Source organism: Euprymna scolopes, chromosome 6 (assembly GCF_053919585.1).
Source record: "Euprymna scolopes isolate OS-2025 chromosome 6, ASM5391958v1, whole genome shotgun sequence".
NCBI classification, from domain to species: Eukaryota; Metazoa; Mollusca; class Cephalopoda; order Sepiida; family Sepiolidae; genus Euprymna; species Euprymna scolopes.
This window is the reverse complement of record NC_136487.1, coordinates 60,722,878-60,737,763: the sequence shown is the minus strand read 5'-3', so window position 1 is coordinate 60,737,763 and position 14,886 is coordinate 60,722,878. Positions and strand designations below refer to the sequence as shown.

The window sequence follows — 14,886 nt, the reverse complement described above, 5'->3', positions numbered from 1 at the left end:
GGTGCCGGTACAAATATCTGGAATTGGCAAGGAAGGTGGGAAACAATTTTGTCTGACTTTGGACAAAAGCAAGGATTTTGGCAGGCATTCTTATTCATCCTACCGGAGCCAAATATGCTTAAAGGTCACTGAAAAACAGAACCAGTCAAGTCCAAAAAGATTGCAGGATATTGAAACAGAACAACAAGGATTGACAGCCAAGAAAGTAAAAAAAAAAAATTTTGTCAGAATTCTTGTGTTATTTGTACATTTACATACAAATAATGATTCATGACATCGTGTATAAATTAGATTTGGATACAATTTATATCTTCTTCAGATGTTTAAAAATCAAGAGACAATATAAAAAAAAGGGGAAAAAAAGCAATATTTTTTGTTTCCAATTATTCTTTTATAGATTAGGATTGATAATATATTATTTGGATTATTTGGACTACTGTCCTCATATCAACGTTGCGTACAATGACCTTCTTCAGATGTATCTTGACAATAGCTTCTTAATGGTAAATGATGGACATGGAGTCTTGTGTCCTTAGTTTTCAAATTTGTAAAGAATGTTCTTTTGTTTTTCGAACGAACCACAGAACCATGATGAATAATCCAGATCATACATACTATCCATCTTCATCTAAAGAATTCAGAAATATACCAAATCGGTACAGACCAAAATTAATACAAAAGAATGGAAACGACTTGACATTCTTTTCATTTCATAAACACACATTTTGAATTTAAAAAAAAAAAATTTTTTTTACACGTCTGAAAGCTAAAAAAATAAGCCTTTCCGTTCACCATTCACCAATAAGAGATCATTGTCACGGTACATCTGAAGATGACCAGAAATTTCATCGATCAAAACATTATGAGAATAACATTTAAAATAGCAAGTTTGAATAATCCAAATATTCTTTTGTCTGTTCTCTATAGAAATAAATATGGCTGCACCAAATATTGTCTAAGATAGTTAATCAAATGTAAGTTTTTAAAGAGAATCTAATAGTCTGTAAGTTTAAAGATATAATATATAAACTTGGTCGCTGTCTCAATTTTTGTCAACAATAGTTTTCTTCCTATAAAATCAATATCTGATTCTGATCCATTAGTTTTTTAAGGAGTTATTGTAACATGTTAAGAACAATAAAATTGAATCCAATTTAATTCTTGAATAATTTTTACATAAATGCTTTATTACAAAAAGGAACATAACTCTGCGTTTATCAATATAGAGTTGTTCAGAAAAAAATATTTTGGAGAAAAATGTTTTTAGTAGTCATAGAAAAAAAAATGCATTGCAAGGGAACATCAGAAAATTAGAGCTAGCTATAAATATAATTGAAGGAGGCAACATGAAACTCTCCGCCAAAGATATTTTCCCCTCAGAGTTTAATGAAATTCGAACTTAAATTACAAGAGATTTGATTATTTTTCAATTACTTTAAACCCTTTTAATACAGAATTAATACCTATCCTCAAAAGAAAATAAAATCTGTTGTGAAAAGTTTCTTCTTTTACATTTATTTTGTCTGATAATATATATATATATCCCCCTACACTGATGATTCCCCAAAGGATGAAACACTAGTGTCTGTAGGTATTTAAAAATTATTATAGTGAATAATTATCTCAGCCCCTTATTGTTGAGCACTTGACAGTTGAAATGAAAGTTGGTTACTTAAGCTCGAATGCATAGATCATGATGTTATTAGATCACTATGGACGGATGTCTCGACATTTAATAATAAATGTTTAAATTTCAACGCTATTTCTTGCAGTTAAAGTTGGCCGTGTGGTTTGTTCCTTGCTAATGGAGCACCAGCTGAAATCGTGACACCCTGCACTGATGATTTCTAAAAGGATAAAACACTAGTGTCTGTAGGTGTTTAAAAATTATTATAGTAATATATGAATTAAAGAATTTGAAGATCTGAATTCTTGCATTTATTAAAGGGTACAAGTTTTACATTCTCACTATTATGAATTATTCTAAGATGAATATAGCATCTAGCATATAAAGTAAAATCAGTCTATCGTTTCTTTTGTTTTTTGTCATCGATACTTGATTCTAATTAATCAGTTTTTTTCTTGTGGATCATTGTAGTATATTAATAATAATAAAATGTAATCCAATGTAATACATTCTAGAAAATATTTTATTTGACTAATTATTTTTAAAAAGACAATCTTAAGAGGACATCATTCTGTAGTGGTTTATTCAGAGTTACTTCCCTTTGGTTGAAAGAAAAAAAAAGTTATTTTAATAGTTTTTTGTTTTTTTTTAGTAGTTTACAAAATTCAAAACAATCAGCATGTAAACTCATTCTCGTGTTAGATTAGGTAAGTACATAAAATATAATTGTTAAAATTTTTTTGTTTTTTAAAGACATTTTTAAGATATATTTTTAAAATCTACAAAAAAAAAAAAAAAAAAAGTGAAAATAATTTAATATTTTTTTTTTTTTAGAGAGGATATTGATTAATTTATTGTGCAGTTACTGTATACACTAAAAACAATACCCATCCCAGGACAGGTAAATTTAATTCTCCGAACAAATCGGTTTTGTACAATTTTCATGTTCCCTTAATGAAATTAGACCTTATATCTAGAAATCTTATTAAAAATTTGATGAAAAATATTCTGAAATATTTGATTCACACTGGTGAATATATATAACCCACATTTCTATCAGGCACCTAACGGTGTGTCATGTGTAAGGAACCGATTAGGTAAGTATTTGTGACAAACAACGAAGCAGAGAAAGTGTCAATTGACAGAAACTATACCAGGGTTTACCTTTTTCAATAGAAAAGAGTACATATTTAGGGTGCAGAGACTTGATTTAAGAGAAAAAGGGTTTACATGACGTTTTCTTTTACTTCATATTATCACTTGGAACATAAAGCGATACTATTTGGGATCGTGTCTAACAGGAGACAGGAGTTGAGTAGCGAGATGTCATTTAAAGCGAGATGACATTTAAACTTCTGCAAGTTAGTACAGTCAGGGAAGCAAGAAATAGGGAAGGAATTATAAAGTATAGTAGACCCAGGGAAGAAATTATTAATAGTTTCTTCCCTGGAGAATAGCAGACCCAGAGAAGAAACTATTAATAGTTTCTTCTCTGGAATTATGAGGGGTGTTCCAAAAGTAATGCCTCCTATCTTTTTTCTGCTCAAATGGATCAGAGGGAATTGCAAATTGCATTGTTATGATGACAGAACTTATGCATTCATGACCTGAAAGTTTTATCTCTCTGTTGCAGATATTGACGGTGTGAGACTAAAAAAGCAACCTCCAGCATAGACGAGCGTCAGAAGCAGAGATGTTTCATTGAATTCTTAGCAAAAGTGCATTGAGAATGGTAGTTACTAAATCCTGGAGCAGAAAAAGTTGCTCATTTTAATTAACTTTGAGTTAAAAAAAAAAAAAAAAAAAAAAAAAAAAAAAGAATTTCAAACTCAGTCCACAAACTAAAATATTTTAGAAAGTATTTCAAATGATAAAAATATAGAAAAGAAGCCTATGAGAAACAAACGTTGATCCATTCATAATTAATATGCTAGATTATTTATGTGTGTGCGTGCGCGCGTGTTATCAAATAATATCCCCCCCCCCCCCACTGAGCTTTGGTGTAAAACTCAAACTAAAACTTTCTGAAAGGAAAATTCTTTTGTTGTAGTACTGATCAAAACCTTATGGATGACACTGCAAACGGCATCAGAATCAAGCAACAACTTTGGACAAGCACAACAAGAAAATGATCATGGCCTATGAAGTAAATGCACATAGAACTCGTTCATACGTATAAACTTTTCTAAGGAAGACCATGGAAGTGGTTTCGAATCTGTAAGTGCTCGACTAACCTAAGGAAGCTAGGGGGTCCCCCGAACCTTATTTAAAACTTCAAATATATTCTATTTTAATGAAATTTATATCATATGCATAAAATTCTCTAGGGATGACAATGGAAGTGATTTTAAATCTCTTAGTGCTGAATATCTACTTCCCCCATCATTCAGTGATTCCTTGGGACAGAACTACCTTAAAACTTCAAATATGCATATCAGATTTTATTGAAATTTAAAACCCGTATGAAACACTAATTTAGAGTTTTCCAACATTTTAGCTTTTCCGATAAGAGACGAAACAAGAATGGGGGGGGGGGGCATAAAAAACAAAGTTATATGATGTTATCAGCATAGTGAAAAAGTAGATAGTAGTGATCCGCATTCAATTTCGACAGGGTTCTACAGACAAATTTATAATTGACCTTTGATAGCTAAGCAATTTCGTTTATTAGGCAAATAGGAAAGTTACTAGCAAACCACGTGATTTTGGGGATATGATATCTTCGTTGCGTGACGAGTACATACAAAGATTTTCATGTATATTTTAATTCTTTTTAAAAGGTGCAATTCTAAATATGCACCGAATTTGATGTTGAGACCTGAAAGTATAAAACATTCAAATTTCTTCAGATGTTAAAATAAATAAATAAATAATGCTATATTGTCCTATCAAACTTTTGTTTAAATAATTTAGCTTTGCTCATTTTATTTTTAAAAAAATAAATAAATAAAAAATAAAGGTTTTAAAAGATATTTTTCACTCCGTAATGAGCTTTGGAAGATTGTCAGTGAAAAAATAAATAAATAAATAAAAAAGATAAGCGTTTTGTTATTTCTGGTCACCACTTAGAAAACAAAAATCACTCGCAAATGCAACTGTTTACGTAAAAACCTGTCACACAAAATTTAGAGAGCAAAAAAACAAAACAAAAAAAAAACTGCTGAACGGAACCATTTTGAGCATTTAGGGAAAAGCAAAACGCTTCTAAAAAGTCAACCTCTCTCTTTCTCTCTCTGCCAGCCTTAATAAATTTGGAAATAAATTTTACACTATTTTCCATAAAAAGAGGTTTTCTTTCTTATTCCTTTTTCTTTTTTTAACTTTACGGATTTAGACATTTTATATGAATATAAATATGAGTATGAACACTAGCAAAGTAAAACTTTTTCCTGTCATTTTTTTATGGAAGTTTGGTTGTTTTATTATGGCATATCAACCATTTTTTAGTTATTTAATATCGAATCCAGTAATTTTGGAAAAAATGATTTCATACTTACAAATTCTTTATTTCTAAAAAAAAAAAAAAAATTAGTCATGCATTTGGTGGCTTTGTTTTACTTCATATTTTCATATAACCTTTTTCAGGTTATTTAATGGCGGATCCGGTAATTTTGGAAAAAAGTTTTTATACTTCAAGTTCTTTATATCTTCAAATACTTACTCATGGTGTTTGGTTTGGTTATTTTGTAGAGGAAAATTGTTTTTGACTTTGCAGAACATGCTTGAGTTTTGAAAAGGAAAAGGGAAAAATAAACAATAGTATCAATGTTTAGTGCATTTTTGGTCAGGAAGTTAATACCTTCAGACAGCCTTATCTAACAGCACCAGATATTTTTTAGGAAAGATGTACACTCGTGTGTGTGTGTGTCCATGCATGCATGTGTGTGTATGTGTCGATATGTGTGTGTGTGTGTGTGTGTGTGTGTGTGTGTGCGTGTGTGTGTGTCCATATGTGTGTGTGTGCGCGCGTCCATGCGTGGTGAGTGTATGTTAGCAAAAAAAAAAAAAAAAATGTAAAACTTGATCTTAATACTTGTATCAGCTTCTTAATTAAAATACTTGGTACCGAGCAACAAAAGTGGCCTCTGGGCCAAGATCACAGTGTGGTATCTGTTCTGATGTTACACTTCACCTTTTCTGTCCTTGGTCAGTGGAGGAGAAATCCTTCAAGATGGAGATAATTTTTATTTTTGGAAGCTGGATTTTCCCCACATTAAAAACCGACCCTGTGTCTAACTCTGCCCTCGTGGGGAGACAAGTAAATAGGAACAAAATATATCTAAACAAAAAAAAAAGAAAAAAAGAAAAATTAACATGACCCAGTGACCTACACTTGTTTATTAAATATATATAACTCCAAAATTGCTTCCCAAATAGATTTGCCTGTTGACATTGCAGAAATTGACAACATATGCTAAAAAAGAAAAAGAAAAAAAAATACTACCACCTTTGTCTTTTTCTTCGTCATTTTCATACATATCTATTTCGTTTAATCTTTTCATCGCAACAATTTCTATCCTATATCTATCTCTTTCTTTCTGACACTATCTCATAAAATATTCATCGGAGATTCTTTCCGGGAATAATAATTCTCGTGCTGATCATATCAATGGCAAAGTATTGCTGATAAATCGGCCAATGCACACTATAGCAGCCTTCGCAAAATCAACAACTAGCCTTTCCACTTGCTCTCTTTTGCATCGTTGCCATGACAACTGTGCAGCTTGGTTTTCTGCAGAAACACCAAACAATAAGCTTTAATCTACTTGCATCAAATTTGGATCTAATTAAAATTGTGTCGATCAGAAATAATTCAATAGATTCATTTATTTAAATGTATTTAAAAGTCATTAATAATTATAATTAAAATCTTGAATTCATTAATCAACATAGAAATAGAAAGAGCACCTACAAATTTGAATTCAAAACACACACACACACACATATATATATATATATATATATATATATATATATATATATATATATATATGTCAGTTTCTTTGTCATCGATAGTTCAGTTTTCTTCCTACAAACATCAATATTTGATTTTAGTCTGTCATTTTTTTTTCTTGTGGATCGTTGCATGTTATATGTTAAGAATAAAATATAATTTGATTTAATCCCTTCCAGAAAATATTTTGTCTGGATTGGAACTATAAAATAGCTACCATCTTTAAGAACGAGATTAAACTGCATTTGTCTATACATAGATACTTCCATTTGATTGGAATAAAATTTCATCAAAAAAAAGTTTTTATATGCATACATATACACACACACACATATATATATATATATATATATATATATATATACACACACACACACACACTAAAAATACGCTAAGCTTTAATATTTTACTGCAGTTTCAGTTTTATGGATCAGAGGTGTCATCAGACAAGAACGAAAGATCAGAGATATCTACTCTTGAGGTAAATCAAAACTCCGGGGGGGGGGGGGGTAAATAAAAAAAATGTTTTGGTAGGTAAGTATGAGAATCAAACCCGTACCCTTGAGTTGGAAATTAATGTGTGAAAAAAAAAAAAGGGCGACGTTACCCATTAGGCCACTGCGACATGCATACAACATACCCAGGTTTGAATTTATTTATTGAACTATAAAAACAGGCGTGCGCAATAAAAGTTAACTCTGCTGCTTCCATTTGACCTAATTAAGAAGGTCAAATAGAAGTCACGCAGTTGTTTACCCAAGTTTGACTGTTTTTGTTTTTTTCCCCCAACAGATGTTGGGGGGAGGGGAACCAGCTCCCAATTGTCCAGATTGAATAACAATTGTCTGATGTACAACATTGATCAAAGCTGATTGCTTCTGGACATTTCCCGGTGCAATGCCGAGAATACGTCGTTTGAGTTTAGTTTCACTTTATTTATACTAAAAAGCCAGATCAACACGCGAGAAGCCAAAATAGCAATAATTTTGTAAAAATCGATGTAAATAAATCTATACGCTTTGCGCTTTCCTAATTCCTAAATATTATTATATAGGACCTATATAAACAGTTTTAAGCGATAGTAACGAACCCGGGACCGTGTGTGAGAACAGCCTTTTGAAGACATACACGAAATGGTCACACACATTTTGCCTTTTATATATATAGATTACTAGGGGGGGGGGGTTTAAAATAATAAGTTTTGGTAGGTAAGTATGAAGGATCAAACCCGAAGCCTTGAGGCAAAGTTGGAAATTAAAGTGCAAAATAAAAACATGTGACGTTAACCATTGGGCCACCAAAAAATAGTAACGGAAACATGATGTTTGAATTTATTTAAGTATTAAGAATTGGCAGGTGCCCGTACTTAATGAGGTCAACTTTCACTGCGGGGCAGTATTTTATTTACTGCGGGGCAGCTTTTTTTATTTATTTTTTTTGTTTCCCCAAGATGTTGGGGGGGAGGGACCAGCTCCCCATAAAAAGGGGATTGTCCAAATTGAATAGCAATTGTCTGATATAAGGAGAAACTCCGCATTGATCAAAGCCGATTGCTTTTGGACGTTCCCAGCGATCGCACGGGGAACGATGTCTTTAGCTTCGTTTCGCTTTTATCATACAAAAAATCCCAATCCACACGCGGCGATCGAAAAATTTGGAATGTTTAGCTTTTCAAACTCGGACGAATTAAATAGACAGGTGACGCCCATTGTTAACTCCTAGATATTATCATTTAGATGTGATATGAAAAGTTTTAAGGAGTGAGCCGACCGATCGCTTCTCGGAAAAAAGCCTTCCTTGGACATACACAAAAAGTGCACACACAAACACACACACATTTTTGCTTTTATATATATATATAGATTATTATTATTATAAATTTATTTCTTTTTTTTTACTCTTTTTCATACCAAACAAGGAATATTGCAACTTGAAACATAAGGTGCTATTATTTGGAATCGTGTCTAACATGGGATTGTGGGGAGTTGAGCAGCAAAATGTCTGTTCACATTACATTTAACCTTCTGGTTAGTACGGTCAGAGAAGCAGGAATTTCAAAGCCTAGCAGTCCAAAGGAAGAAACTATTAGAATAGAAGGCTTTTTGGCATCTAGGGACTTCAACAGTATTTTACTGTTTGTTGGGTTAGTCAGGACGATGTATGTCAAGAGAGTACAAGTGCAGAGCATAGTCCATTAAAGTACTTGCAAAACAGGCACAGGGATGCAACACTAAACCCTAGCATTTGTGCCCTTTCAACACACACACACACACACACACACACGAATAATAATTTTGCTATATTCCAAGATTTTCTTTCAACCCATCAAAACTACCGTACATTTTTTTACAGACCTATTTTGTTTAGATGGAACAATGAATATATTCACGTTAAAATTGAATTTTTTTTTCTTACATACACTCATCAGAAAAAAGAAAAATTTTCTTAGAAGGAAAGGAGCATGACCATGTAATGTTGAAAATAAAGCATATATTTATCATATAGGTTTAATTATACAATATTTTTATTTGGTTTTAAGCTAGAAAAAAAATTATATAAAAGGACTTCATTCTATTTTACAAAAATAACTATTATATATTGTATGTTAAATAAATCTGATTTTAATCCCAGTTAAGTTGTGGGTGCGAAGCTAACTTCTGTATATGTATTAATTGCATTTCATATTTTTGGCCGGTCATTTTGGTTTTTAGAAAGAAACTATCAGATCGTTATAAACTTAAATTGTTGAGTATTTTCTTTTTAGCTACAATATTCAAAGAGTATATACTTAAAAACCTAAGTATATTCAAATAAATGCTTATTGTCTATTATAAGTTAGTTAGGGTTACTCATTGAAGAGGCATTCATTAGTTTCTATTGCAGAGCTAATTTGTATCTGGATCATCGTTTTTATGTCACACAGCTCCAAGGGAATAACCTGCTTCAAAATTTATCATAGTTATTTCCTTTACCATTAAAAACGATTTCTTCCTTTAAGTCAACTCCATTATACCTATTATGTTGTCAATATAAGAGGTTTAATTTTTACAACATATCTAAACTGTATTTATGGATTAGTTTTATCATAAAGTATTTGTAACCAGGATTCTTTCTCATAATGGTATATTATAAAATATATTATGTCTATATCTTTTTTGTTTATTTATTTCTTATATATTATGCTATTAAATACCTATTATTTAATTTTATTTTTGGAATATCTACTGAAGTAATTTAAGCTAAAAGACATACTAGTAGTATTTTATTTGCATTACTTTATTAAAATATTCTACTTTCCATTCCTCTTTTTTTTTTATTATTAGTATATATATATAAAATATTTATATATTTCGAGCTCCCTAGTCTGGCCTTAGACAAGAGAGTATATATTTGGCTGTATGTAAACAATTTTGGATCAATTCCTGGTTTTTATCTAATAATTTTTTTTTTTTAGATAATATTATATATAATTTTAGGGTGCAAACGTTGCGTTTCCTAGATTTACTTGGTATATATTTTCTTGCTTCGCATAATATTAACTATTTTTAACTCATACTCTGCGTTACTTCTTCATATTTCCCTTACCCATTTAGCTAGAGTTGTTGATTTCTTGTTCATATTGTTGCTATGTGATCTAAATGATTACGTATGGTTTCAGAATCTGTCTTGGACCTGCAGCCAGTGGACCCTATGTACGTTCTAGTTCCATTTGATTTTCAAATGTCACATTTATATACAATGTCCGAAATAAGGCATTTACCTTTTAAAGGGCATACACACATTTTTATCTAACAGACAAAAATATAACATGATTTTCCCAACCTCTAGATGAAACCATCTCAAGTGGCAAGAGAAAGGAAGCATACAAGTAGCTAATCAAACAACTACCTCAGATTAATTATTTTTTAAATCCACCACTATTATAACGTCATCAGTGGGTGTTTTTTCTTCCTTTTACATCAGAAATGATAATTCATATATGAATAACTGAATTACTGGCATAATTCTATGAGTTTACATGAATATTTTAGTAATATGCTTAGATAAATAGCAAGTGCAAACACTGGCAAAGCATTATTTTTGATAAAAAGTGTATACTAGTTTCAAATAAAAACTTAAGCATGACAATTTGTTCATCCATGATCAATCTAAGTCAAGATATTGTTGTTGGGTATTATAGCATGCAAACCATCGTTTGGGTTATTTTATACTAAAACCTGATGATTTTGTATAAGATTGCTTTGTAGGTAAATTTGAATTTCAGGTTTTTTGTTACATACAGCATCTGATCTTCTGAAAATGGTCACCCATTCAGTACAAGCTAGGCTCTATGTTACTTAACTTATCTTTTAGAGATGTGTGGACACATCTAAAAAAAAAATAAATAATTAAATAATTAAAGTTCTTACCGATTCATTCAAAGTGTACGTTAAAATGTCTGCACTCACCTGAAAAAAATAAAAAGCAATTCAATTAGAAATTCTTCTAATTAATAGCAACAAACTTAATGGAACTATTCAATGGTAATAATTAAAGCAACTACAAAAATAAAACAAGATATTTTAAAGACAAAAAGAAAAACGAGTGTCTCTTTCATGTGAGAATTAGAAAGCTAAATGCAAGACATTTGCTCATTCTGAGTTAATGGCGTTTTATTATGAAATTATTAGATACAAGTATGTATGGTGTGCAAACATTTTGTATGCAACCACCATCAGACTATCACAGACCCAATATTGTATATATATACTAGCAGGCTGCCCATCGTTACTCGGTCATAAAATATGCATAAATTTTACAGAAACTGAAAGATGTTCATTATGTTTTTTCTAAACACTTCACTTCTTGTAAATAAAATACTCAAGCTGAGATCAAACCAAAACCTAAAGACAGTGAGTCAAGTACAATAACCATTAGGCCAGCTTGACATGATCTTTAAAAAGTGTTTTCAAAATTGCTTATTCTTAACCTAAGGAATCCATCACATGAACGATTATTGCATATGCATTTGTGAAACAGTTAGCGAACAGATAATAATTTGATGACTCCCAAGTACAAATTTTTCAATTTTGACCTGTTAAGTCCTTTTTTCTCGATGAAAACTGATTAAAAGCTTTCTGCATATCTGAATAGATTATAAGCGACACTTTCTGTTTATAAGATTTGTCTGTAATTTGGAGATAACTTCAGTTCTGTTCATTGTAAAGACTTAATTTTTCCAAATATGATATCTGAATCTGATGCTCTTTGATAACACTAACTACCATGAAAAATCACAGCCTTATCACAGTTTTTGAATTAACGTTTCCAAGAAATAAATTTAGATATATGAAGACGTAAGGTCCAGATAAGACTTTCGCCCATTCTTATGTTGTCAGGTAAAGATATTCAGTCTCACAACCGACTTATGTTCTTCCTATATGTATCTATAGTGTGAGTGAAGTTGTGTGGTTAATATGCACATGTGTGTTGCCTTTACATTGTCAAGAAATAAACTGGGTTAAACCTACCTCAAAATTGTTCATGCATAACCATGAACTTTAATCACATTCTAAAAAATGAAGCAGACATGAAAATATTAAGATTTCAAAATGATCATAGGAATCACCCTTTTTTGGTTGTTTTTTGTTTTCATATTCATTTCAGGAATGTAGAACAGTAATTGTGATCTGATGAAGATGCTAAATGCGAACGAAATAAATTATATATTATCTTATTTTTATTCTTTAGAATCCTTTGAGATGAGGTTTTCATAATTTATGTATTTATTAATTTAAAAAAAAACAAAAAAACAAAACAAAGAAGACATGGTAATTTTAGGCAATAATTTATTTTGTGCATTCATTTTTTGCAAACTTATCCTCATCTCCATAGAAGATGGCGGTTTCAATTCTATCCAAAGCAGGCCAGAGGATTAGTTGGTCAAAAACTGGTGAGACAACAACAACTATGGAAGGCAGTAATTACTGGGGATACAGTTAGAAGATCTGTATTCCTATCCCATCGCAGTTAATCACCTGAAGAAGGTCAGAGGAGGAGTTGACTGAAACGTGAAGCAACAACAACTATAAAGATGAGGATAACAGTCTGCAAAAAATAAATACACAAAATAAATTATTGCCTAAAACTACCATGTCTTTGTTTTTTTTTGTTTTTTTTATTTCTTTTCTCCAGTTTTTACTTTTCTCCATCTATCATTAACATTATTGCTCTGTAATTACAGTAAGCTCTATTCGGTTTTATCATGAAAATGACTCATCCTAACTTGGATCAACCAATTTCTAACATGAAAATATAACCTCTCAAAATAAAAAAAAGAGCTGATTCAAGATAGCAGACCTTACACACACAAAAAGAATTAACATTTTTTCAGCTAGACTTATAAAAAAAAAAAAAAAAAATTAGTCTATCTTAATATTTGAAACACAAAGAACAATTACAGTTCTGAATTTCTGAGATGAGGTATGATTGTATTAATCAGACAATTGCTCTCATTTTAAACGTTATCTGCACAACCTCCGATCTTCTTCCGCTGTAAAAGTCGCCGTGTTTGACAAGGAGAAAAGGGGATTAACTCTACAAGGTTTCGTATTTTAGGATCTAGTTGAAAGTGAATTTGCAAAAAAAATAATAAATAAATAAATAAAATAAAATAAATAATTATCAACTGAAACGCTGAGGGGTATTATTTCTAAATTTATGATTAAAATTTTAATTAAATCCATTAATCAATTGAAAACAAGAGGGTACTAATGAAACGAAATAATCATTAACTTTAGTTTTTTGGGTTTTTTTTTTTTTTTTTTTTTTTTTTTTTTTTTGTAAATTCACTTTCAACTGGATCCAAAAAATATGAAACTTTTTATCCTTGCCAAACATAGCGACTTTTACACATGAAGAAGATCGAAGGTTACATCAACAGAAATGTTATGTAGATAACACTCAAGATGAGAACACTTGTCCAATTAATCCAAAATTAAAAGATTTACACACATACCTATTGAGTTTCAGATTATCATTTATAAAAAAAACTAGCCTGGGTCCCTGGAGTTGCCCGGATGTTTGGAGGTGTGTGTTGAGAAAAAAAAAAAAAGTGGTAGTAGGCAGTTAGGCTCAAACCGTACCGCGAAGGAGGAAAAGAATGTGAAAAAAAAAAAAAAGAAAAAGAAAAAAGAAAAAGAAAAAAGTGATGTCTTTGCTGTTGCATCCATCACCAAACCGGAAACAACGAAGGTTTAAATTAAGGCTAGTCAATCGAAAAGAGGGGGATGGCTTTCAAAAATATTGACAAAAAAAGCGACCCCTCCTTGTAGAAAAGTGTTCAGTTGAGGCTGAAGTCATTAATGTTTTTAGTCAATTTTTCGATATTTGTTGTCCAAAAGGGTCGCGCTTCAAAACGATACCGATCTCGTGAAAATCCCTCATCTCTGTCGAAAGTTGAAGGCAGACATACAAACATACATACATACATTTAAACAGACAGGTGAAATTTATACTATAGATGTAAAATAGATTCAGGAAAGATCTTTTTGTATGAATCAGCATTTTTTTTTTTTTTTTTTTTTTTTTTACCTGCTTAATTCTATTGTTGCTATTGATTTACTTGATTTTGGGGCGTGGAGATGAGGGGGGTCCTTAGATACTCAATGACCATGCGACTTGCCAATATCCATAAGTGAAAATAGTGCTATGGAATTGAACACAGCATACGGAGTAATCAGTCTGTGAGTATCCATTCTACTAAAACCACGTTCCCATGAAAAATGAAAAACTATTTTAGAAGGAACAAAAATGTCCTCTAAGTGTGTGTAATACGGGGTGGGGAGTGGATGTTATTTTTTGGAGACAACGATATTTTCGTGTTTAACAAAGTAAACCACTTATTCAAGAAAAAAATCAATGACGTCTTTCACAAGTTACAATTATTTTATTTACCTTCTCTTTAAAGATACAAGGTCAAATGTGGGTTTGATTAAATTGTTTCGGTGGAATGAACTGAATTCAAACTTGGCATACACAGGTTTTCAGTCCATAGTCAGTGTCATGCCCCCTCTCTCCTCCACTTATTTTCAGAATAAAGCAAAAAAAAAAAAAAAAAAAAAAATTCATTGAGTTCTGGCTCAGGTTCTAAGAACTCCACCTTAATTCATATAAATATTCGTAAGGAAACGGTGTGCCTTTAAATGCCTTTTATGTACACAAGGAAAATAATATAATTTCATTAAGGATAAAAAAATAAATAAATAAAAAAATACATATATCCTGTTCCTGCAATCAAGCTTCCCTACTTTTTTCCTCTGAAGGG

The 14,886-nt window shown here is 31.1% G+C and overlaps 1 protein-coding gene across 5 annotated transcripts in view; it reads right to left on the bottom strand.

The window, feature by feature from the left end:
• LOC145277652 (vang-like protein 2) overlaps positions 1-14,886 on the bottom strand; it is a 605,707-nt gene that overhangs the window by 503,618 nt on the left and 87,203 nt on the right. The window contains exon 2 of one of the 5 annotated variants that reach the window (XM_080129250.1): positions 10,991-11,029. The exons of the other annotated variants lie outside the window; for them this stretch is intronic. The gene's annotated coding sequence lies outside the window, so the exon portion shown is untranslated. The remainder of the gene's footprint in view (positions 1-10,990; positions 11,030-14,886) is intronic. 5 annotated transcript variants of the gene reach the window in all.